The sequence below is a fragment of the Puma concolor genome, chromosome B3 (assembly GCF_028749965.1).
Source record: "Puma concolor isolate L17-30 chromosome B3, mPumCon1.1.hap2, whole genome shotgun sequence".
Taxonomy (NCBI): domain Eukaryota; kingdom Metazoa; phylum Chordata; class Mammalia; order Carnivora; family Felidae; genus Puma; species Puma concolor.
The window spans coordinates 120,361,706-120,389,194 of NC_141672.1; the positions used below are offsets into that span (position 1 = coordinate 120,361,706).

Below are 27,489 nucleotides of genomic sequence, written 5' to 3' on the forward strand. Positions count from 1 at the left end.
GGTTAAGAACTCCTTTACTTTTTGTTTGTCTGGGAAACTCTTTACCTCTTCTTCTTCTGTTCTGAATGACAGCCTTCCTGGATAAAGCATTCTTGGCTGCATATTTTTCCTGTTCAGTACATTGAATATTTCCAGCCACTCCCTTCTGGCCTGCCAAATTTCAGTGGACAGGTCTACTGCTAACCTTATGTGTCTATCTTTGTCAGTTAAGGACATTTTGTCCCTAGCTGCTTTCAGAATTCTATCTTTTTTGCAAGTTTCACTATGATGTTTTGTGGTGTTGACCCGTTTTCGTTGATTTTGAGGGGAGTTCTCTGTGCTTCTTAGACTTGAATGCCTGTTTCCTTCCCAAGATTAGTGAAGTTCTCAGCTATAATTTGTTCTCAGCTATAATTATAATTTGTATAATAACAAAAGGTTAAGTAAACCTTTTGTCCTTTTTTCCCTCTATTCTTCTTTTGGGACTCCTATGATATTGTTGGGAAAATAAGTAAAGTTCTGCACCATAAGATGGCCGACAGGACTAACATAAGCTCTAGTTTCTAGCTTAGAGACTCCTCTTCCAGGTTCTTCCTGCTCTGTTTGCCACACAAACCACCATGAATGCAGAAGAGATAACGCTATAAATTACCCCTCCCACTTGTGTTCAGGGCTCAGATCTCTGGAGAAGGATCTCCTCTGAGTCTGCTGGTGTAAAATAAAACACCGATCCACCAACATCTCCAAGTGCCATGTGGTTTTTCTGCCAGCGATCCAGCCTGGTTCCATGACATATTTGGTTCTCTGATTGGGAAACCCAATTGCGCTGGCCCATTGTTGCCACCAGTTTGGGAGAATGGCGAGGCGGTGAAAGAATAAAGAATTGCAATGGAGAAGGTGCTCCCTGCCGGATTGTTGGCAGTCTCCCACTCGGTCTCCTCAGACCAGCCCCACTCCACCATTCCCACTGGACTCAAGGAGACTTGGAAGTGAGGACCTGGACCTGATGTCAGATACTGGTAAGGCCTGTGGCTCCAATTCTGTCTGGCCCAGCCATAGTGGTGGAAGGGGGACCGGATCCCAGAGACCTCAGAGGTCTCACAAGTAGGAATTCAGTGGGAGGGAATGTAATAACCTCTGGTGTATATGTGAGTGCGAATGTGCGACTCAGTCTAGCTTGCCTGCCAAGTTCGATTCTGTGGCTCCATGGGTGGGCACCCTTAAGGTTCCCAAAAGCCCACGGAGTCTGAGTGGGCCCGTCTGCGATTCCGTGGTGAATGGCATATAGCCTATGGTGGCATTGGAATAGTTTCTGATCGTAAGTCACAAAGCTGAGACCACTATGGCTGAGTGTCACCTAAGTGCCTTTGGGACATGGCCAAACAGACATCTGACTGGTCTCCTCATTAGAAGGGGCACCCCTACCCCTCTGTCTGCCTTTGTGACAACCAGACACAGGAAAAGGATTAATAATGGGGTCAAAACAGAGTAAGCCCATGATCCTCAAGGTCATGCTTAAGAACTTTAAAAAGGGATTCTCAGGTGACTCTGGGATGAAAATGACACCTGGGAAGTTAAGGACCTTTTGTGAACTAAAATGGCCCATGTTCCATATAGGATAGTCCTCAGAAGGAACATTAGGTGTCCAACTGGTCCGCAGGTTTGGCGAGTAGTCACTGGAAACCCAGGTCACCCCGACCAATTTCCATATATCGATTCCTGGCTTGAAGTTGCCCCAAATCTCCCACCTTGTGTGTGATTCATCCATAACAAGCAGAGTCAGGCAAAGGTTTTAGCCGCCTCACCCATAGAACCAAAGAAGCAGCCCAATGTTCCCACGGTATTTGTGGGAGACCCAGAGGAGGATCCTGTCTTTCCTCCACCTTACCCATTGAGCCCCCACTTCCCCCCCACACAGGGACCTGAAACTCCTTCACTCTTCTCTTCTCCACCCCCAGGCCCGGAGAATCCTCTCTCACCAGGGCCAGCAGCCAGACATCAGGAGAAAACTCCAAAAGCTAGAGGGCTTAGCTAGGATGAATATCACTCAGTTGATAGAGGTCACCAATAAAGTTTTCATGAACAGGTAGGTCACAGCTGAGAGGGAAGCTGAAAAAAGAGGGTCACCCTTCTCACAGCAGCACTGAAAGAAAAGGACAATGCAAAGACGGAGAAGCTTCAACCACCAAAGTGGGGAAAGCCCAGAGCCCCCTTAGCAAAAGACTAATGTGCCTACTGCAAGGAAAAGAAACATTGGAAGAATGAGTGTCCGAATTGGAAGGGACCCCCAAAACCCAGCCAATATCGGGAGGAACCTTGAGAAGGGGAACTTACTGGTCTGACCAAGGTAGAATCAGACTGAAGGGGATGTTGACTCTCTCTCTCTGTTCTTCTGCCTAATAGATGTGAGGGCTTCTCCCTCATTCATTTCTGGGGTTAACAGCTATAATTGGAGCCAACTATGGTTAGTCTACCTTGGGATGGGGACTTTAAGGAATATTCCCAAGAAGCTGCTGAAACTCCATTTGTTTGGGGGAAATTCCCGGTCTTCCCTGGCTTAATGTGGACTCCATATTTCCACCTTGGTAGAAAAACATGGCATCTGCTCTTCTGTCTGAGCTAAGGTTTTGCATTGGGTTTTCCTTCTCTGCCTTCTGCTGGCACCTTGCCTCTTCTGCCTTCTTCCTCTCCCCTTCCTGTTTCTGCACCAATTTGGGTGAGGCCTGTATAACTGGTTCCTATACCATTCTTAGTGCCTCAGGCAACATTGGCTCATCCTCCCACCCTGGAGGTCAAGGAGCAAAGTGTACCCCCTTGGACCACCCACTTTAGGTACCTCCACTGGAGTCCCAAGTGAAAATTAACAATGGGGGACAATTGATTGAGTTTCAAGTGGACGCAGGTGAAACATATTCGGTGTTTAAACTAATTTAAGTTTGTTGGATCTGTCTTTAAAGTTATCAGCATTAAATATGAAACTTTCATTCTACCAAGGTTGACTAAAGGTCAAATAGGCTCATGTTATCTCTATTGCAATTTGTTAGCAAAAAGATGGCTTAAAATGGTAGTTAATTTTGTCTATCTCAAAGTTTTCATGTGTAATTGTTAAGATAGCTTTCAAAGTCTTTGGTAACCTGAAACTTTAAAGTTTTGATTGCATGATAAAATGAGATTCAATTCATTGGACATCTAGGTCTTTTCCAAATAGGATAGAGTGCTAAAGCTTTGATTACTGAACATAGGTTTGTGTTTTTAACTTCTTATTGCAGAGAAACTAAGGCTATTTGGACCTATTGGAAGACACGCTTTGTGCTTAATTGGTTCATGAATTTACCATCTAAAAAATTCTGGTGTAAACACCTCTCTGTTGGTTACTAAGTCCTCAATTGGAGACTAAAGTTTCGTAAGAGTTAAAATTCTGCCAAGTGTACTTAAGACTGATGAAAATAAGGAAAGCAACCCTGTATGTAGGAAAGTGGGAGATATGTAAGAAAGATATAAGGAATGGAAATACATTTTTTGTTGAGGGCAAAAGAAAGTAATTTTGCCCTAAATGAGACTGGTGGTTTGGAGAGAAATGGCTTTGGGACAAAGTTTGAAGGCAAAGGAAAGTTGTAGAAGGTTCATGAAGGGAAGCCTTTGGAAAGGAATTTTATGTGTGCTCAGGATGGACGAAGGTTGAGATGAATGGAATTTTTTTTTTTGTTTATTTATTTTTGGGACAGAGAGAGACAGAGCATGAACGGGGGAGGGGCAGAGAGAGAGGGAGACACAGAATCGGAAACAGGCTCCAGGCTCTGAGCCATCAGCCCAGAGCCTGACGCGGGGCTCGAACTCCTGGACCGCGAGATCGTGACCTGGCTGAAGTCGGACGCTTAACCGACTGCGCCACCCAGGCGCCCCGATGAATGGAATTTTAAAAGTACATTGGTATAAGGTTGAAATTCTGCTTTTCTCTCTATTCAAAAGACAGTTTTCTTGGACTGTTGATCTACTCTTGATAAGACGATGTAAACAAAGGTATTTTTCTCTTTTTGCCTGCCAGGGAAACCAAAGCTTTAGGTTTCATCTTTATCAGGTCTTTGATTGCTAGTTAAAACTTCTCAATGTTAAAGGAGCTAGGTTTCGCTAACAACAATATAATGCTATACATTCACCTTTAAGATCTCTTATTGCCACCTTGGTTGAATAAATAAGGTTTTAAGATTTGTAATGATCTGTAATCCTATTTAGGATGTGCTTTATTACTTCCTAAGGTTTTAACAAACTTCCCAGGATTTAAATGGCAAATGAAGTCTTTGACCAATTAGGCCCTTTTATTTGGGATGCTAAGTTACTTGGAAAAGCACTGTCGTAAAATGGTAAGCCTTAGGTTGTATTGCGTGGGTAAATGCTGTAACTGCCCAAATATATATGCAATTCCTAAAGTTTTAATGTTTTGGGATAAGGTCATCACTTAATATTCTGATTACCTGAAGTGTTATGTGTCACAGAAATAACCGAATTTCTTTGTTAATTGCATCATAACGAACTCTCATCAGATCTTTAACAGTGTCCATTTCTGAGATTTTGTCATTTATAATTGTTCTTATTCTCTCACAAAACGTGTTTCTTCTTCAAGGAGATTTATAAAAAGGACTTTTAGGACAAATACAGGTATTTGACATCTTTAAGGTTAATACTAAAATGGGTAAGAATTTCCAGAGCTAAAAAGCTGCATTCAAACTGAACAAGAATTAGGAACATGGGACTAAATGAACTAAGGAAGATTACAGTTTTGTGACTCTTGTTGGAAATATTGCTGGCTCTCTAATGTTTGCTCTTCCAGATTAAGGAGACTTTCTCTTAAGATATGTCATAACATGTCATAAAGAAGTGTCATAAAGTATTCATTTGTAAACTGAAGCATTTATCTTTTCTCTCAACCTAAACCCTCTGAAATTCAAAAACTCTCAGTGAGTATTCTTTCTTTCATGGCAATTACAATTGTTTGCATAAATTCAATAAGAATCTGTTCATCTTGTAACAGGTCACCATTGGAAATACTGGTTATTTTACCAAGGCTTTGACTGGAATGTCATATTTGAGAGTGACATGCATAGATTCAGATATGACCAGACAGCTTTAAGGAACTTGGGGTGACATTATGAAACATGGAGCCATAAAGGAAATGTTGGCCTGATACCTTGCTTACAGAGCTCCCAGCAGCCTCACCAGGTGAATAAAGAAGGTCACTTCCTGGCAGGTGCAAGAACCTAAGGATACCTTGGGGACCTGGTGAAGAGGAATTCGCCCAATTCTACAGGTATTGCAGGCCTGTCCGATGGCAAGTATTTGGCTTGGCTTCTGGCCTGGAGAAGCTACTAAAAAGTTCAACCTGGAAATTCCTTATAAAAGTTTCCAGCAAAGCAAACTTTAAAGATCCTCATGATCAATCGCTGTTCTTGCTGAGCTTATGTAAATAATTAGGCCAGGTTTGTTAAGACTGGGTTTGTTCTACAAATGCATTGGTCTCAATTTGGCTATCTCTGGAAATGGGGGTCTTTAGAGAGAAAAACTATGTTTCAACAATGCACTGTTATGGATGTTAAATTCTAGTTACGATTGTCTTTAAATGTTTGCTGTTTGCCTAAGCTAGACAACTTGAGGTAAACGTCAGAAAAATTGTCCACAGTATTTCATGTATGGACAGTCTTCTGTGCTTGTTATTCTGTGAGGATAGTAATAAAACCCCATGGGCACAAGATTATTTAAACAATTGGAAGACGGGATGGATCTCTAAATATTCAAACCATATCCTCCCTAAACCAGATCTGACAATTACTAGAAACCCACCCAATATAAACCCAGGAGATCTGGTTTATTCCAAGAATGGGGCCACCCCTTTTGAAGACTTGGAGGTGGACTTTACAGATATACAACCAAGCAAAGGATTCAGGTACTTCCTTGTAATAATCTGCACATATTCAGGATGGGTCAAAGCCTTCCCAACAAGGATGGAATGAAGTCATGAGGTGGCCAAAGCTCTTCTACAGGAAATCGTGCCTTGATTTGGTCTGCTCCTAACCATACACAGTGACAACGGACCTGCATTTGTAGCGGACATTATACAAAGCCTGACCAGGTCCCTCAACATTACCTGGAAACTGCAACATTCATCTTAGCCCTCTGAAGCTACCAACCCCTAGAGCTAAAGGGTGATGCCTACTGAAACAGATTTCTTTTGTTAAAAAAGGCATCAAAGGGGGGAATGTTGGGAAAATAAGTAAAGTTCTGCACCATAAGATGGCCGATGTGACTAACATAAGCTCTAGTTCTTAGCTTAGAGACTCCTCTTCCAGGTTCTTCCTGCTCTGTTTGCCATGCGTGTACAAGCCACCATGAATGCAGAAGAGATAACGCTATAAATTATCTTTCCCACTTGCGTTCGGGACTGAGATCTCTGGAGAAGGATCTTCTCTGAGCCCACTGGTGTAAAATAAAACGCCAATGCGCCAACATCTCTGAGTGCCGCTTGGTTTTTCCGCCAGCGATCCAGCCTGGTTCTGTAACAATATGGATATTGTTTTGTTTCATTGAATCACTAAGTTCTCTAATTCTCCCTTTATGATGTAATAATTTCCTTTCACTCTTTTTTTTTCAGCTTAAGTATTTTCCATAATTTTGTCTTCTGTATCACTGATTCTCTCTCTGCTTTTTCAATCCTTGTTGTGACTATATCCAGTTGGTTTTGCATCTCAGTTATAGCAATTTTTATTTTGTCCTGACTAGTTTTCAGGTCTTTGATCTCTGCAGCAAGAGTTTTTTCTGGTGTCTTCTAGGCTTTTTTTCAGGCCTAAATAGAAGTCTTATGACTTTTTCTAAATTATTGTTCAGATATATTGCTAATATCCATTTTGAGCAAGTCTCTGGCTGTCATTTCTTCTTTTTGGGAGAATTTTTTGTGGGGAGAATCCTCCATCTTGTCATTTTGGCTAAATTTCTGTTTTTTGCGTGTTTTTTTTTTTTTTTTTTTTTAATTTTTTTTTTTCAACGTTTATTTATTTGTGGGACAGAGAGAAACAGAGCATGAACGGGGGAGGGGCAGAGAGAGAGGGAGACACAGAATCGGAAACAGGCTCCAGGCTCTGAGCCATCAGCCCAGAGCCCGACGCGGGGCTCGAACTCCCGGACCGCGAGATCGTGACCTGGCTGAAGTCGGACGCTTAACCGACTGCGCCACCCAGGCGCCCCTTTTTGCGTGTTTTAAAAGCCCGTTATGTTTCCTGTACCTGGGAGTACTGCTATATTAAAAAAGGGTCATACACTATCCAAGGCCTGGCCCTTCAGGAAGTGTTTCTGGTGTATGCTGTGTGCACTCTGCTATTGTATTTTGGCTCCTTTTTCCCACGGTCAGTCCTCTGCAGAGCTCCTCCCTGCTTGTAGTGGGGGAGTGTTGGGACCTTTAATTAGGTGTGCTTTGATTTGTTTGTTCAAGTAAGCCTGGAGAAAGGGGGAAAATGAAAACCTGGTCCCAAAGAGAAAAGGAAAAGGAACAAATAATATGAAACAGAGAATCAAAAAACTGTAAGTCTATTCCAAAGAAAAAGAAAGGAAAAAAAAAAAAAGAAGAAAAGAAAAAAGAAACAGAAAAGAATAAAAAAAGCCTGATCCAAAAAGAGAGAATATGAAATGAAAAAAAAAAAAAACAAAACAAAACAAAACAAAAAAACAAGAATGTATGAGCCTGATTCCAAAAGATAAAAGAGAAAGAACTGCAGGTGTCATTTTGGAGCACTTGATTTTCAGTGTACTTGGTGCATGGGGGATGCTCTCTGTGCTGGTATTGTGGAGGAGAGGCTCACTGCATTGGCTCAGAGTCAGTCAGTCTTGCCCCAGTAAATAAGCAGTTGCCCAGCACGTGGTGGAGTTGGGGGTAGGTGGGAGACGAGTTTGGTATAAATGCCCTCCTCCACTGGGGGCCTCTGTGTTGCTCTCTGATTTCCCCCCATGTTGGTGTTGGAGTGAAATTGGTGCCACCCCAGTCTCTTGTCCCTGGACTGGGATCGCATACCCCTGCTGTTCGGGCAGCCCTCACAGAATAGCAAGGGCAGTCAGTTTACCCTGCATCACAATTCTCCTACATTTTTTCTTTGGCCTGAAGCTGGGACTCAAAACCTGAAGTCTTAGAGGACCACACAACATGCAGATCTGCTCCCCTCCTCTGGAGTACAGCCTTTCCAGGCTGTGTCTGAGGCTCTCTGTCCCTGAAAAATAGTCCTGTGCCTGCAGGGTGTGCAGAATCTATGGTGTAGCACTGCTAAAAGCAGCAAAGGTTATATTCCCTCTGGGTGCTCTTCTGTCCCCTGCTAATGAAAGGCCTTTGGCTGGCCCCTACAGGGTCTTTCATCCTTGGGGAGACGATATACCCTCTTCCAAAAGTATTCCAGGAAGGGGAATGTTCTCTCACAGTGGACCCTGGAGATCATCTCCTACACCTTAGTATGCACTCTGGGGCAACCCCCCCCTCCTCCCCAAGAGCATGTGCCACAGCTCCATTCTGGGAAAGTCTTGAACTTTGAAAACCTCAGAGTTTGAGCTCCAAATGCTGTTTCAAATAAAATAAAATAAAATAAAATAAAACCTGCAACACTCAGCCCTAAGTACTTCTTGCTCCCCAGTCCATGGTCCAGAGAGGTTTTCCTCTTGTGCGAACCCGAGGCTGCCTTCTCTCGACCCTTTACTTTCTCTCCTTTTTGTCTCTCCATGGAAAGGGTTCCCTCCCCTCCACAGCACCTCCGTTTTTCTCTCTCCTAATTTACTTCCATGCACCTTTTACATGCCAAGCTGTAGATGGCTTTCCTGGGTGTTCAAGTGATCTGACCTCAATACAGCTGTATTGGAAAAGCCCAGGGTCCCCCTGATGAGGTTTTAGTGGGGTTCATGGGGTCCGCAGCTGACAGCCAAGAAATAGTTCTTTAAGACGTTTTTGGTGCAAAAAGTGATTTTATTGAAGTACCAGGACAGGACCCATGGGCAGAAAGAGCTGCCCTGGGACCAGGAGGAGAGACTGGTTTTATACTATGGGGTTGGGGGAAGTAAAGTCCAGGGGAAGTTTCCAGTGAGGTTTCCATATGCTGGAGAAGACTCCCACTCCCAGGATACTGGAGGTCTAGCTATTGTCAAGCTAAGGTAGTTTTCCCTCTAGCAAAGCATTAGCATTAGGACTGTAGGGAGGTCCTGGGGAAACCTTTTACTCTGCCTGCCTCAAGTATTTGTCAATGGGCTGCAGGTTATAAGGAAATTTAGTTCTGTCTGCCATTTCCTTCTGCCTTTGTTTCCCACATCACTGTGGAGGGGTGATGTTGGGACTCCAGGAACCAGAGTCTATAAGTTTCTGAAGATTAGGCTATTGATAAGATTGCCTTTTTCTTGTAATTTACTTGTAATTTACTTGTAATTTACTTGTAATTTACTTGTAAATAAATGGAGACTCAAGTCTTTCAGAACTATGATCTCTATCAGTTAGCCATTTGTTTTTCCCCTTTTCTTTGTTCTTGGGCAGCCGGGAGTGCCTGAGGAATATCACAAATATCCCACCTGTGGGTGGGGAGGGGGTGTTTGCGACAGCCTGTCAGCTTGCCTTATGCTCCCATCTCACCCCTACCCCGCCATTATTATGCCCAGAATTCGTGATCCCCAAAGACCGCCAGGGAGCCAAGTCCGACTTAAAGCAAAAGAGCCTTTATTCGAGCTAGCTCGAGCTCAATCCCCTACCTGCACTGACACAGTGGTGAGATACCGGGGAGAGAGAGCGAGTTTCAAAAGGACAAAGGTTTTATTGGGGCCTAGGGGCAGTTGGTGAGGTAATGGCTGTGGCCTCAGCCGATTGGCTGGGGAAGGGTCAGAGTCCTGTTAGGCAGGTGAGCGGGAGGTTACTCAAGGGGAGGAGGCGTGATCAAGGTGAAGGACACAGAACAAGATGGAGTCGGCCGGCGTAGGCCCGCCCTTTCACCATCTTGATTCCTGGCCCAGTGTAACCTTTTAAACCAAATTTGAATTTCAGCTACTTTGAAGTTCATTTATTTTTATTGAATATAATTGCCATATAATGCTGTATTAGTTTCAGGTATACAATATAGTGATTTAACAATTCTATACATTATGCAGTGGTCATCATGAAAAGTGTAATTATCTTCTGTCACCATACAAAGTTATTACAGTATTATTGACCATGTTCCTTATTCATTCCTATGACATATTAACTTTATAACTGGAAGTTCGTACCTCTTAATCCTCTTTACATATTTCACCTATCCTCCCTATCCCCTTCTCCTTTGGCAACACACCAGTTTGTTCTCTGTATTTATGACTGTTTGTTTTGTTTTTTTAGGTTCCACATTATAAGTGAAATCATATGGTTTTTGCCTTTGTCTGATTTATTTTACTTAGCATAATATCCTCTAGGTCCATCCATGTTGTTGTTGAATGGCAAGATTTCATTATTCTTTATGACTAAGTTATATTCCATTGTATATATCTACCACATCTTACTTATCCATTCCTCTATCTTTGGACACTTGGGCTGCTTCCATATCTTGGCTATTGTAAATAATGCTGCAATAAACATAGATGTGCATATATCTTTTTGAATTATTGTTTTTGTTTTCTTTGGGTAAATACCCAGTAGTGGAGTTACTAGATTATATGGTATTTCTATTTTTAATTTTTTGAGGAACCTCCATAATGTTTTTCACAGTGGCTTCACCAGTTTACATTCCAACCAACAGACCCCCACATCTTTGCCAATATTTGTTATTTCTTATCTTTTTTTTTAATTTCTTTTTAATACTAGCTGTTTTGACAGGTATGAGATGATATCTCATTGTGGTTTTGATTTACATTCCCTGATGATTAGTGATTTTGGGAATCTTTTCACATGTCTGTTGACCACCTGTATGTCTTTGGAAAAAATGTCTATTAAGGTTCTCTGCCCATTTTCTAATTAGATTATTTGTTTGGTGTTGAGCTGTATGAATTTTTTTTTAATATTTTAGGTATTTATATCATTTGCACATATCTTCTTCCCATTCAATGTGTTGCCTTTTTGTTTTGTAGATGATTTTATTCTCTGTGCAAAAGTTTTTAGTTTGATGTAGTCCCAATAGCTTGTGTTTGTTTTTTTTCCCCTTGCCTGAGGAGTGATATCTAGAAAATTGTTATGGGACCCAAGGAATTTAACAAAAATCCCCTACCCCTGGACAAGCAGAGCAAGACTAACTCCATTTTGTGCTACACCCACCATCTCATGTATAACCCCCACATGACCTACTTATTGCTTAAGACACTCCCCCACCCTAGTCAAGCCGCTGAGCACACCCTTACTGGAAACCGGCTCATTTAGGAATTCGGAACCCCTAACTGCCAAAGAATGTAAACCCTGCCTTTTGTCTGCCAAACTTGTGCGCCAATTCTGACCAGAATGATAGGCTAGTTCAAACAGTCACTATAGGGTAAATTGTAATTCAATTGGCCACCTGCATGTGGACTGACATGACTATGCAACTTTCTGTGTGTGTTACAATCTCATTGGCCACTGGCCCCTATAAAACTGCTACGCCTCTTAACCTAGGGGTCCAAGTCCCTGCTCTGCTGTGTCGGGTATACTTGGGCCCAAGCTTGAGCTTGCAAATAAACCCTCATGCGTTTGCATCGGTATCGGCTCCTTGGTGGTCTCTCCGATTCAAAATCGGGGGCATTACATTGTTACAAAGGCTGATGTGTACGAGATTACTGCCTGTGTTTTCTTTCAGGATTTTTATGGTTTCAGGTCTTGAATTTTAATCCATTTTGAGTTTATTTTTGTGTCTGGTATAGGAAAATGGTTCAGTTTAATTCTTTGCATGGAGTGGTCCAGTTTTCCCAGCACCATTTGTTGGAGAGACTGTCTTTTTACCACTGTATGTTTTAGCTATTTGGATCTTGATAAATGGTATTTCCAAAATGGCACAAAAATAAAATTATCTGTTTATATTTTTACCTTCTAAACTTTCATATTCAAAGGAACTTCATTAAAACAGTTAATCATATTTCCCACATAATAAATTATTTGGAAATATAAAAGTAAGCTATGGCATGCCTGGGTGGCTCAATCGGTTAAGTGTACAACTTCGGCTCAGGTCATAATCTAGTGGGTTCGTGAGTTCTAGCCCTGCATCAGGTTCTGTGCTGACAACTCGGAGCCTGGAGCCTACTTTGGATTCTGTGTCTCCTTCTCTCTCTGCCCCTCCCCCACTTGTGCTCTGTCTCTCTCTCTCTCTCTCTCTTAAAAATAAATAAACATTTAAAAAAAATTTTTTAAGTAAGCTATATTGTGGGTATGTATATTTGTATTTTATAGGCATAGAGAGAGTTGGCCCAACTCCAGAAAAAAAAATGGGGGTCAGATCCATTCAATTTGGAGATAAAAGAATAATATAAAGAGTTTTGCTGATACAAGCACAGATTAATGCTATTAGTGCCTGAATATAGCTATGCTGAGCTGTCCTGCTAGTATTCAGGTGTCAACATTTCTTTAATGGACTTACATTGTAGTTATAAGAATTTATTGTAGTTTATAGCCTGGAATAAAAGCATGCTATTGTTTTTGAACTTCAACTGTGAATATTAACACAATAGGAAGAAAATATAGCATGCTTGAGATTTCCATGAACATTGTTCAGGTTTTCTTCACTTAAGAAATTTACATGGGACTATCTAAAACTTTTTAAAGAAATGCAGAAAACTGAGTAATCATTTTACATCTTTGAATATTTGTATGTAACGTATTATTTTAAATTTAATCAAATTCTCTCCCTATATGTTTTTCCAGTTTTGCAAATAAATTTCAGAAATCCACAGTCCAGACTTCTGTTTGGTGGATCTGATTTGCATTATCCCTTTTTCCATTTATTTATTCTTTTCCTTCTCTGACTTTCTCTATTACACCATTCAAAAAAATTACAACAACCAGCATTTATTGTATGCCAAATGCTTTGAAATACATTATCACATTAGATTGCCCCAAGATGCCTTTTGGGTAGCTGTGAAGCTTTACATTTGAATAACTTATTTCAGGCCACTATCCCTTTCTACTGTCACATGCCTTCTTACCTTTGTGTACCCAAGATTTCTCTCAAAAGCATAAATTCTAATTTCTGTTCAGAATAAAAGTGGTTGTTATCAGGGGACCAACTGTGAAGTAGAATTTTATCTTTTTGGCTATTTCTGTCATGACTCTTTTTTTTTTTAATGTTTATTTTTGAGAGGGAGGGAGCAGGGGAGGAGCAGAGGGAGAAGGAGACAGAATCTGAAGCAGGCTTCAGGCTCTGAGCTGTCAGCACAGAGCCCAACACAGGGCTTGAACTCACAAACCGTTAGTTAGATCATGACCTGAGCTACATTTGGTTGCTTAACCAACTAAACCACCCAGGCACCCAATTCTGTCATGACTTTTTTCCCTATACTATGCATTCGCTGTTCTCTTTTCTCAAAATTTTTTCCAAAAACTCTTCATTCACATGGAGGTTTAAATAACAGTGTAGCTTGATTTATGACTTTTCCCAGAGATATTGCCATTTTCATTGTTTTCTGCAGAAAGAGAATTAGAAGGTGAGGCTGACTCTCATGGCTCCAACTGTCTAGCTATTAGGAATCCTTTACTCATGAAAACTGCCACAAAATTTGTTAGGCTTAATCCAAATGGATTTCATTAATATATCATTTAGCTCTTTGTAAGATAAAATGAATTACAACTGCTTGTTGCCTAACATTCTATTTCAAGTTATTACTAAATTTCTTTTCAATGTTTATTATTTATTTTTGAGAGAGAAAGAGAGAGAGACAGAGGGAAAGCAGGGGAGGGGCAGAAATAGAGGGAGACACAGAATGTGAATCAGGCTCCAGGGCTTGAACTCATGAACCACGATATCATGACCTGAGCAGAAGTCAGACACTTTACTAACTGAGCCACCCAAGAGTCCCTCTTCTAAATTATTTTTGGTTTTTGAAAAATTCTATTGCAGCATACAAATGGCAGCATACAAATGGCAGAATCACAATGGAATATTGTGATTCTGAAGGACATTGCGTTTTTATCTAATTTTATATTTTTAGTTGTTAAAGATAGGATGTTAGAAAAAAATGCAAAAGTATGATTCTTTTCCAGTAAAAGTTTGATCCAGGATCATTTATTTTATCATGACTTTCATCTCCTAATGTGTTCCTGAAAACATGTTTGAAAAGTCATTGTCTGAAAGTTAAAGATAAAATGGTATAAGGGACCCTAGAGGCCTATAATATGTTATAAAATTCCCAAATATGATAGTGTAGTTGCTACCTTGGCAATCCAAATGGAAGGACTAGAGTCTTCCCAGGCTCTGGAGCCTAGGGTCAGCCTTCCTGATGGTATAACATATATATAATATATACTATATGTAGTATATTATATATTTTACATATATAATATGCAATATGTTACATATATAATATATAATTAATAGATAATATATAGATAATAGATGACAATATATAATATAGATAACAGATAATAGTATAGATAATATATGTAATATATAATACATATATTAGTATCTATTAATATAATACAATAGATATATCTATAATAGATAATAGCTATAATATTTTATATATATTATATATATTTTAGAAAAGGTAAAGTCATGATCTCATATAAATATAAATTAACATATCAAAGATATCATTTAACTCATTAATTATTGAGGAGACCAGTAGGATGTTGCAAACAGTTCAAAGCAACAGATAAATACATAATGGGTAATTATATTGTTATTATATTGCTGAAAGGAATTTACAAATACATGCAAAACTGATCAGTGTCTAAAGGAAATAATTATATTCCACCAGGCAAAATTCATTTGAACTTTTTTCAAGTTTATTTATTTATTTTGAGAGAGAGAGCAAGAGAAGGGCAGAGAGAGAGGGAGAGAGAATCCCAGGCAGGCTGTGCTGTCAGTGCAAAGTCCAGTGAGGGGCTCAAACCCACGAACTGTGAGATCATGACCTGAGGCAAAATCAAGAGTCAGAGGATCAACCGATTAAGCCACTCTGGTGCCCCTGAATTTCTTTTTAAGTTTACTTATTTATTTTGAGAAAGAGAGAGAGAAAATGGGAGAGAGAGAGAGAAAAAACATGACTGGGGGAGGGGCAGAGATAAAGAGGAAGAGAATCCCAGGTAGGTTCATTGCTGTCAGCACAGAGCCTGATTCAGTGCTTGAACACATGAAACTGTGAGATCATCACCTGAGCTGAAACCAAGAGTTGAACACTTAACTGACTGAGCCACCCAGGCACCCCTCATTTGAATTTCTATGGCAAAGGATCATTTGTGTTAGTATAAGTTTTCTATATTTTACAGAGTTGTAGAATAGCTGGAATGAGAGCTGCAGACCCTTATAGAATTGGATAACCTGAAAGAATATATTGGACAGGACACCCAATAATAATTTTTTGTCCATTTCAAAGTATTTCATAATTTTTCATGACAGCCAGAGCCTGGAGCCTGCTTCAGATTCTGTGTCCATCTCTCACTGCCCCTCCCCTGCTTGCTTGCTCTCTCTCTCAAAAAAGATAAATAAAAATAAATGTTAAGGGGTGCCTGGGTGGCGCAGTCGGTTAAGCGTCCGACTTCAGCCAGGTCACGATCTCGCGGTCCGTGAGTTCGAGCCCCGCGTCGGGCTCTGGGCTGGTGGCTCGGAGCCTGGAGCCTGTTTCCGATTCTGTGTCTCCCTCTCTCTCTGCCCCTCCCCCGTTCATGCTCTGTCTCTCTCTGTCTCTCTCTGTCCCAAAAATAAAATAAATAAACGTTGAAAAAAAAAATTAAAAAAAATAAATAAATAAAAATAAATGTTAAAAAAATTTAAAAAAAGAAGTGATGGTGCAGCTTGTATAAGTGCAACAAGGGTGTTAAACATATAGGTCACCTTGATTTGCTTTTGCACATTTGTGCCATTCCGTATTGAACATCCATGAAGGTTATAAAATTCTCTCTGAAAGCTTTCATAAAGAATCTTGGAATGGACTTTTATTTATTTTTAATTTATTAAAAAAAATTGTTTTTAATGTTTATTTATTTTTGAGAGAGACAGAGACAAAATGTGAGTGGGTTAGGGGCAGAGAGAGAGGGAGACACAGAAGCAGAAGCAGGCTCCAGGCTCTGAGCGGTCAGCACAGAGCCTGATGTGGGGCTTGAACTCAAGAGATCATGACCTGAGCCGAAGTCGGACGCTCAACAGACTGAGCCACCCAGGCACCCCAGGAATGGACTTTTATAAGCCTCTATTATTCACTATCCTGAGGCTAAGAAACCAAGCCTAAGAAACTAACTCTTCCAGACTTTGCCTGTAGTATCTATAAATTTGGATGAGTTCTTCTTTTCTTAAAGTCCTCCAAATTTGTCAGTGGTCTTGGCGTTTCGATAAGTGACTTCCTCACTACCTGTAATGCTTGACCTGTAAACCAGGTACCAGGCCAGTATTCCCAGGTGGTCTTTGTAGATTTTGGATCTATAGGTAAAGTAAACCTTAATTCTGTAAAAATGACTTATCTTACCTAATTCAATGAGAATCATTCTCAGATATGATAGTTCAGGTAAGGCCTTGGTTGCCCAAATGATTTAACCAGTTTTATCCTAATAATAAGAGAACAGATTCTTATTGGGCATTTGAAAGTAATAATAACAATACTGCCATTAAGAGTAAGATGAGGGCACTCAGTCCGTTAAGCATCTGACTTCTACTCAGGTCATGACCTCATGGTACATGAGTTTGAGCCCTGCATTGAGCTCTCTGCTGTCAGCATGGAACCAGCTTTGGATCCTCTGTTCCCCTTTCTCTCTACCCCTCCCCCTCTCCTTCTCTCTCTCTCTCTCTCTCTCTCCCCTCTGTCTCTTTCTCTCTCTTTCTCTGTCTCTCTCTCTGTCTCAAAAATAAACATTAAAACAAGTAAGATGACTCAGTTTCTGAATTTGTGGGTCAAGGGGATGCTCAATGAGTTTTAATTTAACAAAAGTACTATTTGCTAAATTGTTGTGGGATATTCATAGCTTAAGAAAGAGGTCAGAAAAGTACATCATTACAATATTAATAATATTCTAAACGGATAACTATTCAATTTTCCCTCATCAGTTTATTCACTATGTTCCTCAGCATGTTGAGTTAGCAGTCTGCTCTCACAAAGCTGTGAGAGTCTGAATTATAAAGACTCTTGGAAATCCTGATTCAATCCTCTCAGAAGATTGTACTTAAGAATCTTTTTTTTTGAAGTATCAAAAATTTGCAGTAAATTGTACATTTCTTGTCCATGAGGCTCTGGGGCTGTCCTTTTTGGTTTAGGACACAAACTCTGCATCACAAAACATAAACTATGTAGATGACAGATGATTGTGGGTAATTTATTTCTGTGACCCATAATATCAGAAGGGATAAAGGTAAAATTCTCTTTTGGAATCTGTAAGAATTCTGGTTAAGAGTTTTGATCTGTATTTGCCCTGAGATTAAAAACATATTATGGGCAGAAAAGGCATTGACAAATCTCCAGGAAATTCTGGAGATTTTTGTTCAGTGTGTTAGTATTATAATTATTTCAATGATCTCTATTTTTATGTGGTAAAAGATAAAAATAGTGTGATTTTCTAGGGTCTTCTGGGAAATCCCAATGATAGTTTTAGGTGTCAAAGATAAACTGAAAGTTTTACTTTTTCTATATTTAGGATCTAGTTCTGGGAAGGCAGAGGACATTTAGGCAGTGGATTAATACAGTTTCAAAGGTGCCTGAGAAACCAGACTTGGTTGCCTTTCTAGTTGAAAGAGACAAAATAAAATTTACTTTGCAAATTTTGTCCTTCATTATGCTTTTTTATATTCTAGAACGAACTGACCCTTTCGTTCTCCCTGATTCTTTCTAATGGGTTTTGCTAGTTCAAACCATTTTTATAATAACATGAAGATGTTATGTATAGCACACTGTATTATTCTTGTCTCCAATGAATCATAAGGAAGTATTTAAAAATTTTTATTTCAATTTCCAATATAGTAAATACCAATAATCCTAACCAATGTAAACGGAAATTCTGGAGTCCTCAGTTAAGTCTGAAAGTCCTTTGCTTTGGAGACCAAAAAACCTCAAGACTGCAAACTGCTACTTTCAGACAAAACTACTCTTATTCCTTGAAAAACAAAAGTATACACAGACTTGTATTTCTCTGTCACAGTTGTTCCTAGTACAGTCTTATTACTCATATCAATTATAGGTTTCAACCAAGTAACTAACTTCTACTTCATAGACAAAACTGAGGGATGGGTAGTTTAGAGCTGTCTAGCATATACAAGCCATTTAGTAGATATGCAAATGTCATGACTACACATAATACAACTTTTTACTGTCACACACATCCCTTTTTTAAAATCTCCCTCATTGATATTTATTACATTAATAATATTTCTAGAAAAAGCAAATAAGATCAGTAACTGAATTTACATTAAGTTTCATTTTGATCCATTAGCCAATTTGGAAAAAAAGCCATATTGATCAAAGGGATTAAAAGTAAAATGTTTTCTTTGGTACATACAGTATTTTTTAACATGGTGGCCCTATAAACTTTTTTTTAAGTTTATTTATTTTGAGAGAGAGAGAGAGAGTGAGTGGGCTCGAACACATGGGGGAGGGTCAGAGAGGGGGGTAGAGAAAGAATCCCAAGCAGGCTCAGGACTGCCACTGCAGAGCCCCACGCAGGGTTCACACCCTTGAACTGAGAGATCATGACCCAAGCCAAAGTCAAGAGTTTGATGCTTAACCGACTGAGCCACCCAGGCACCCCGCAAAGCTATAACCTTAAGCAAAAGTAACTTAAAGATTAAGGGTCTTACGATATTAATTCAATTAATCAGTCTAAGACTTTAAGTTACCTTGGAAATGACCTACTATAAAACATAAATACTACAAAACATAATTATGATTGAAGTAAAATATTTGTCAGATCAATTATTCAATGAAATTGAACACAGTTTTATATTTTTCCTAGGTTTTAATAATATGTAGGAATAGTATGAGCTTATTTAATCAGTAAGCCTGTATAAGTTTAGGGAAAACACACCCTAGGAGAATTAAATGTATGCTTGTGTTATACTTAACACTGATGAAGAAAAAGAGGTGTTTTTTTAAGCCAAACTATTAGGTTAGCTTTATTTACCACAAATCTACTCCTACTAATGTGAACTTGGATTCTCCAAATATTTCTTAGGGTCACTGAAAATAATTTTATATAAGTTTAGCATTTTAAAACCATTAGAAGTTCAGCTTCCTATTCTGGGAACTTTATGAATACTGAATTTTATATAAAAGCTTATTTTTCTCTTTAAGTCAATCTGAGCAGAACTTTAAGAGACTCTGTAGTATAATTTTTTAAATATCTTCTGGAGATAGGAAGACATTTCATATAGAATGAGAGGTAAAGGCTTTTTATTTTTTTATTTTTTATTTATTTTTATTTTTTCAATATATGAAGTTTATTGTCATATTGGTTTCCATACAACACCCAGTGCTCATCCCAAAAGGTGCCCTCCTCAATACCCTTCACCCACTCTCCCCTCCCTCCCACCCCCCATCAACCCTCAGTTTGTTCTCAGTTTTTAAGAGTCTCTTATGCTTTGGCTCTCTTCCACTCTAACCTCATTTTTTTTTCCTTCCCCTCCCCCATGGGTTTCTGTTAAGTTTCTCAGGATCCACATAAGAGTGAAACCATATGGTATCTGTCTTTCTCTGTATGGCTTATTTCACTTAGCATCACACTCTCCAGTTCCATCCATGTTGCTACAAAGGGCCATATTTCATTCTTTCTCATTGCCACGTAGGACTCCATTGTGTATATAAACCACAATTTCTTTATCCATTCATCAGTTGATGGACATTCAGGCTCTTTCCATAATTTGGCTATTGTTGAAAGTGCTGCTGTAAACACTGCGGTACAAGTGCCCCTATGCATCAGTACTCCTGTATCCCTTGGGTAAATTCCTAGCAGTGCTACTGCTGGGTCATAGGGTAGGTCTATTTTTAATTTTTTGAGGAAGCTCCACACTGTTTTCCAGAGTGGCTGCACCAGTTTGCATTCCCACCAACAGTGCAAGAGGGTTCCCATTTCTCCACATCCTCTCCAGCATCTATAGTCTCCTGATTTGTTCATTTTGGCCACTCTGACTGGCGTGAGGTGATATCTGAGTGTGGTTTTGATTTGTGTTTCCCTGATGAGGAGCGACGTTGAGCATCTTTTCATGTGCCTGTTGGCCATCCGGATGTCTTCTTTAGAGAAGTGTCTATGCATGTTTTCTGCCCATTTCTTCACTGGATTATTTGTTTTTCGGGTGTGGAGTTTGGGAGCTCTTTATAGATTTTGGATACTAGCCCTTTGTCCGATAAGTCATTTGCAAATACCTTTTCCCATTCCGTTGGTTGCCTTTTAGTTTTGTTGATTGTTTCCTTTGCTGTACAGAAGCTTTTTATCTTCATAAGGTCCCAGTAGTTCATTTTTGCTTTTAATTCCCTTGCCTGGTAAAGGCTTTTTAAAGTCATAGACACGGAGAGAACTTATAGATCTTTAGATCTATAACTTTGGCACAGGTCAAGAGTAAACAGAAACATGAAATTTTACTCATAAATATCAAAAAAGTATTCTCCTTCCCAGTGCATATGAAAGTTTTAATTGATTTGAACTTAGAAATGGAAAAATAAAATTTTAATAAAAGTCTAACAAGCCAGATTCTCTGTCATCTTTAATAGAGAATAGATGTCTGTCATCTGTTTACAGAGATCATCAGATTATCAAACTCCAAAACCAAATTACTTATCAGTATTCTTACTAATGGGAAATAACTTATCAGTAGTAAGTGAACCACCACCACAACCATAAAATTAGTAAATAGGGGGAAAAACTAAAGACACAGAAGCAGCAAATTTTAAGATCTATTCCTGCTTGGAGTTCACGTCTGGGAGCCAGGAAAAGACATGTCTGGGCTTTAGGTGCCCAGGGGGTGTATTTCTCTGGCAACTTTGTTTATCTAGCTCTGTCACATGACTCTGTCTCAGTGAAGGACCTTCAAAACTGGTTAAAAAAAATATACATACTTTTTTTTTTAAATGTTTATTTTGAGAGAGAGGGAGAGCACACACCGGGGAGGGACAGAGAGATGGGGAGAAAGAGAATCCCAGATTAGGCTCTGCGCTGTCAGCTCGGAGATGGCTGTGGGAGATGTGGCGCTCAATCTCAGACCCCACCAACTGTGAGATCATGACTTGAGCTGTAATCAAGAGTTCGACGGTTAGCCAACTGAGCCACCTAGGTGCCCTGAAATAAATTTTTATGAAAGGAAAAATGATTTTCATACAAATATAAAATGAATGTGTATCAAAGATATACTTAGTTCATTAATCAATGAAGGAACCAGTGAAATGTTACAACTGACTGAAGGGAGAATTCAAACAACACACACATTTAGGTGTTGAAGTGAATTTACAAATAGATACAGATTAATATCCACAGGACAATCTATTTTGTTATATTGGACAAACTTAATTTGCATTAGTATAAGTTTTAAAGAGTTTACAAAGTTGTAAAGTAACTCAAATACAGTGAAAAGCACACCCTGGAGAGTCAGATAACCCAAGGAGGTACATTAAGACTGGGTACCTAGTAGTCTTTTTTTCTTGTCGTTTTCAGAATCTTTCACTAGAGAACAGTTCAGGCAGCAGCCCTTTCCAGCTCTTGTTTTCTTGGCCAATTAGCCATAAGGTTAGCCAGCCCCTAATCTTTCAACCACCCATCTAGAACTTTCTAGGTTCTTGGAGCAAGGTTAGGGAAAATGGGTTTGTCTGCACCTGTCTTTCTTCACTAGCTGGATGACGACTTTCCTTGCTGCCTCACTTTCCTTCATGCATCTTGTAATCACCTCAGAGCCAACCATTGCACAGTGTGGAGGTGGAGCTCTGAGACAGAAGGTTTAAATTGGCGAAGGGATATCTGTTGGAATAATTACTCCGAGTGACTTAAGTAAGCTCTGATTCCCTGAGCCTGATCACCGGGACAACTGAAAAATATTCCCATTTCTCATCAGTAAGATTTCATTTTCAGTGTAGGAATACCATGCAAAGTGACAATTGTGACTTTTGCGTAGCTCTAATACTTAACTTCTTTTGTCAGGAAGTGAACTGATGCTGGCTTTTCTTTGTCTTATTCCAAGTTGGGGCATGAGATTTTCCCTGCATTAGAAGGTTGTTGAGACCTGAAGCCTGGGAAGGTAAGATGCCAGCATGAATATTGTCCACTTAGAACTGTGGTTGAATTGAGTGTCCGGTGATTTATGAGCATAAGTCATTCCAGCTGTTCCCAGTTTATAAGCTCACCATTTGTTCACATGCTTCCTTCATTCATTGTGCCTTAGCTTGTTTTAGGAAATAAAATACTTCAATATTTCAGTGATTTGTTTAAGCTAAAAAAGTAGAACTTTTCACAATAAAACTATAACAATGCCCTACAAAATGACAAATGTGAATTCTTCTTTATGCAATGTTTTATCCATTTATATTCAGATTTAATTGGTAGTCCATTTCAGCATATGAATTATCTGGTTAATAGTCAATCTTGAAAGAGTCTAATAGATTTTGCTTTTAACTAAGGTTAGATTATACTTACACATATGAAGTATAGTAATTATTTGTTTTTTGTGGTGCTAGTAATCATATAAATATAACATTAAACAAAATTTTTGCAGGATTGAATATTAATTAGCTAAGTATCTGTAGTGTTAAGAATCTAGTAAATACTTAATGAAGTTACCTTTATGGCACTAGTTAATAAAAGAGGAAAAGGTCATGAATTAGTCTTCCCTAATTGAGTTCTTGCTTCCAAAATTCCATTAGGAGTTTCATAGGATGTTGGCGTGTTTGTGTATTATTTTATGTCCTGGACTACTAAAGGGGTTCAAGCTCATGTTGTCAGTTCATATTTCTTGAACACTCTAATAGTTTTATTTTGTTTTGTTTTAACTATTTTTCATGGATTTCAGGTTGAACTTTTATTATGCTACAGAGTATTCGTCAATGTAATTCAATTTTGGCGTGTGCCAATATTGTACTTTTGCTTTCCAGAATAGATTATTCCAAGTAAAGTGATATTGACATTGAGTCTCCACTTGGTTAGTGAGCTATTCTATAATACAAACTTGTTTCTGAGAAATATTTACTACTACTAATAATAATAAACAGTAGCATTTATTGGTTGTCATGCTCTTAACCTTTTCTGGCTATAATTTTTCTTAGGCATTATATTCCCTATAGTCCAATATGAGATGTAAACATGGTCTTTATAAAGTCACTAATTTCAGTTCCATTTGTATAGTGTGTTTCAACATTCAAAGCACTTTTAGACATTGTTTGATTCTGACAATAGCCCTATGAAATAGCTAAAGCAAGTGTTGTTATTTTGATTTTACGGAGTCTTAAGAGAGTTTAAGTGACTTGTACAAGGTCACACAGCCAACAAGCACAAGTGTGGGTTCAAGAAATTAGTTTTTTCTAGCTCATAGTTGAATACTCTTTCTTGAAGCTAAATGCACTATATTTGTTTACATGATTAAAAACTTGGTTCTTTTATTATGGTAAAGGTCTCTAATGTGTAACAACTTACTTTAAGTGCTGTATAATCTAATGAATTTATTTCATGTGCAATGTACCGTACATAGCTTCTGGTTTTAGGGAAAGATTATTGGCGGTATTCAGCCAGAAAACCAAATCATGACCGGATTTGGGGCTTGGGAGTCATATCTATTCCAGGTTTCATCTTTCAGTTCCAGGAGAATGTACATGATCTCCCTCACTAGGTAGACACTAGATGTCACAACTGTTTGCTACTTGGTGGTCTGTGCAGAAATAAGGTCCAGAAATAATTTAGCAATATAGTTGCATAAAGACTGAAGGCTACTTAGTTCTGTGTACCCAGTTCTGTGTAAAATGCTGGTGCAATATCTTACCTTTCTGTCTTGCTTCAACTAGTACTACCAGTTGTCTGGCTAGATCTTCTTAATTCACCCTCTTTACCCATAAAATAATTGGTTAACTGTCTGCCTGAAATTTCACTTTTATGTTGTAACTGAGGTTGTAACATTTTCATAAATGAGCTTGAGCTTTAAAAGTGGAATCCAGGTGTGCCTTGCTGGTTCAGTTGGCTCAGTTGGTAGAGCATGCAGCTCTTGATCTTGGGGTCAGGAGTTTGATCTCTATGTTGGGTGCAGAGATTACTTAAAAAACTAAAAAATCTTAAAAAGAAAATCATAATCCATATACACACTCATTGGTAAGCTGTGTTTACTTTTTTATATGATAAATATCTAAAAATTTAAAATTAATTTTTAGGTTAATCATTCCTACTTCTTCAACATAGTATTTAAATTTCTCTTTGCCTTTCTCTAAATTCTAATTTGACTAGTTAAAAAATAACAGGATTTTTTTTTTCTTGACCTTGCTTTATTTAAAGATAGCAACATGTTTTTACTTTCCCACAAGCGTATGTGTTTGCTTTACCCTGCTGTAAGACCACAGAACAACACTCTAGTGTTGATTTCCTTTATATTCCTTTTTGTTTGTTTATCACCTGATCTGACCGCTCAATGTCTATTATACCATTCCCCTGACTCCTTTCAACTCAAAGTTTTTATCGTCCAGGTAAAACATTTTTAGTTAGTTCCATCACCTAGTTTGTCATCTTCCTTCAAGTTCAATCTTACCTAACCTTGAGCAGCATTAAGAAATTTGAGTAATGAATTTATAGGCTTTTAAGAAATCCTACTTATGAAGAAGAATTATGCTGTCTCATTTCTGGATTATTTCTTTAGGGTTCTAATTATCTTTTCTAGAGTAGAAACTGAGCCCCATTTGCACATTATTTCTAAACTTATTTTAAAGCTACGACACTGGGTGGGAGGGAGGGGAGAGTGGGTGATGGGTATTGAGGAGGACACCTTTTGGGATGAGCACTGGGTGTTGTATGGAAACCAATTTGACAATAAATTTCATTAAAAAAATAAATAAATAAATAAAGCTATGACACCAACTTCTTTCAGTAGCTAAGCCTTTTCCTTAAAAACCTTCAGAAGTCACAAATAATTGTTATTTATCTTCTAATTCTAAATTTAGAATTCTAATTTTAAAAATTAAAGAAGCTAGAGGAGTTTTTCCTCTTTTTTTTTTTTTTTTTTTTGGTCATTTTAGAGATACTTTGGCCAACTAAATTTAGAACCTAGTTTTTGTTTTTGTTTTTTTACTGTGTGGAATGCCCCTTTCCTTTGGTTATTTTGTGATGATATATGTATCAGTTTTTATGACAGTTGCTATGTTGACATTCCAGGTAGTGTGTGTGTGTGTGTGTGTGTGTGTGTGTGTGTGTGTCTATTTATTCCCCTTTGAGGAGTGGGATGTGGAGTTGTAGGAGAAAGAAGTTATTTTCATTAATTTTTTTTCTCTTCACATTTATTTATTTGACTCAGTCTATGGAAAAAGAAGTATTTTCTATTTTATTAGATAATTGTGTTTTCCCCAAATAATTTTATTGCCACTTCAGTTTTCCACTCATGTTATTTCCTTACCTTTTTTTCCTGTGTCTCAGCTCCATCTTTACAGTAGTTTGAGAGAATTGAGACTGCTTTTTTGCTCAAACTGATACTCTATAACCAATAATGCTACTGCCTCACAGTGGGTAGGGTTTGGGATTAATAAACCATCTTTCATATTTAAGTAAGATATCTCATTTAAGTAAGATTGATATATCTTGTACTATATCTTGATCTTTTCTTATATCTATGTGTATTATTAGTGTATCACATTAGTTATCAAAACTTTGTTAGTAATTGGTTCACTAAGGTGGGAGAAAGGAGATAGATCAACATTTCTAGTTTTGGTAATACCAGCTTAAAGAAGAAAAATACACACACACACACTATATAATGTACACATATACACACTTTTTTATACATGTACATGTCCATGCATACATACACTCATACACATATATTTTTTACACTGAATTATTGCTAAGTGAAATTTACTCTATAACTTCTTAGGTTTATTAAACAATGTATACCGTTATTTATTTTAACTGCAACTACAAAATAATGAAATTGATTTGGTGCCAAACAGTGTCATTCTTATTAATCCATATCAATCTCTGTGTTTTTTTTAAAGTTAAAAAATTTTTTTAAATGTTTTTATTACTTATTTTTGAAAGAGAGATAGAGGAGAGTAGGGGAAGGGCAAAGAAAGAGGGAGACACAGAATCTGAAGCAGGCTCCAGGCTCTGAGCTGTCAGCACAGAGTCCGATGCAGGGCTTGAACCCATGAACAGTGAGATCATGACCTGAGCTGAAGTCAGATGCTGAGTGGACTGAGCCACACAGGCGCCCCTCAATCTCTGTGTTTTATAATTCTTTGAACATATTAATAGGGTAAAAGGAACTGATTTATAATATGAAAGATTATAGTCCTTTGCCGTATAGTTTTAAGGAGCTGAAAGTAATCGCCTTTAAAATATTTGGTTGGCAGAAGTACCTGGCTGGTTTAGTTGGTAGAGCGTGTGACTCTTGATCTCAGGGTTGTGAGTTTAAGCCCCACATTCAGTATAGAGCCTACATAAAAGAATAAAATTTGCCATAAAATATTTGGTTGGCAAGTGAAAATATAAAAAATATTCTAGAAAAGGAAATTATAGGAAATAGAGCTACCAGATATTAAAACATATTATAAAGCAACCATGTTGAAGCAGTGTAGTAGAACATTAGATGTGTAGAACATGGTAGAAAGAAATGTTCTTTATATAGATTTGACATGTTAACAGAGGCCCTATTAAGCAGTAGGTAAGGGAATGATTATTTAATAAGTAGGGTGAGAATAAGCAGTTAGCAATATTGTAGAAAAGTACATTTAAACCCGCATCTATACTGGATGTAACAAAATAAATCTCAGATAAATTTAAGTTAAGTGTAGATAATTACATTATTGAAAATCTAGAAGATAAGAGGACTTAATATGTTTTAATTTCTCTGCAGTTTCTAAGCACTGAGAAAACCAGAAAAGGAAGATTAGAAAGATTAGATTGCGTATGCTAATGTGTTTTATTATAACTGTAGCTCTGTGAACATTATAGGAAAGCATGCCTACTTTATATTCACAACCTGAAAAATTAGTCTTCTTTACTCTTCATACCAGCTGAAAACCTTTTGTTTTCTATATTAGTTAATGGAACAGAGAATGCAGTTCTTTACCTAAAATTTTATTCTGTAGATGCACTGAAAATTATACAGGAGCTCGTTGTGAAGAGGTTTTTCTCCCAAGCTCCAGCATCCAAACTAAAAGTGACCTGTTTGCAGCTTTTGTGTCATTGACTATTCTTCTAGGAACTCTTATCATTGGAGCCCT

General features: G+C 38.3%; 1 protein-coding gene and 1 long non-coding RNA gene across 7 annotated transcripts in view; one reads left to right on the forward strand and one right to left on the reverse strand.

Annotated features, from left to right (window-relative positions):
• Nucleotides 1-6,516, reverse strand: part of LOC147580344 (uncharacterized) — an 87,023-nt gene extending 80,507 nt beyond the window's left edge. The window contains exon 1 of the long non-coding RNA XR_015252815.1: nucleotides 6,401-6,516. This is a non-coding gene — a long non-coding RNA (uncharacterized LOC147580344). The remainder of the gene's footprint in view (nucleotides 1-6,400) is intronic.
• The window catches only part of LOC112855508 (uncharacterized), a 167,898-nt gene extending 140,409 nt beyond the window's left edge, over nucleotides 1-27,489 (forward strand). For 3 of the 6 annotated variants that reach the window (XM_086711298.1, XM_086711292.1, XM_086711294.1), the window contains exon 7: nucleotides 5,009-6,479. The gene's annotated coding sequence lies outside the window, so the exon portion shown is untranslated. Of the gene's footprint in view, nucleotides 1-5,008; nucleotides 6,480-22,265; nucleotides 22,323-27,354 lie in introns of those variants that run through there. The other 3 variants (XM_086711295.1, XM_086711297.1, XM_086711293.1) reach the window with 2 other exon arrangements.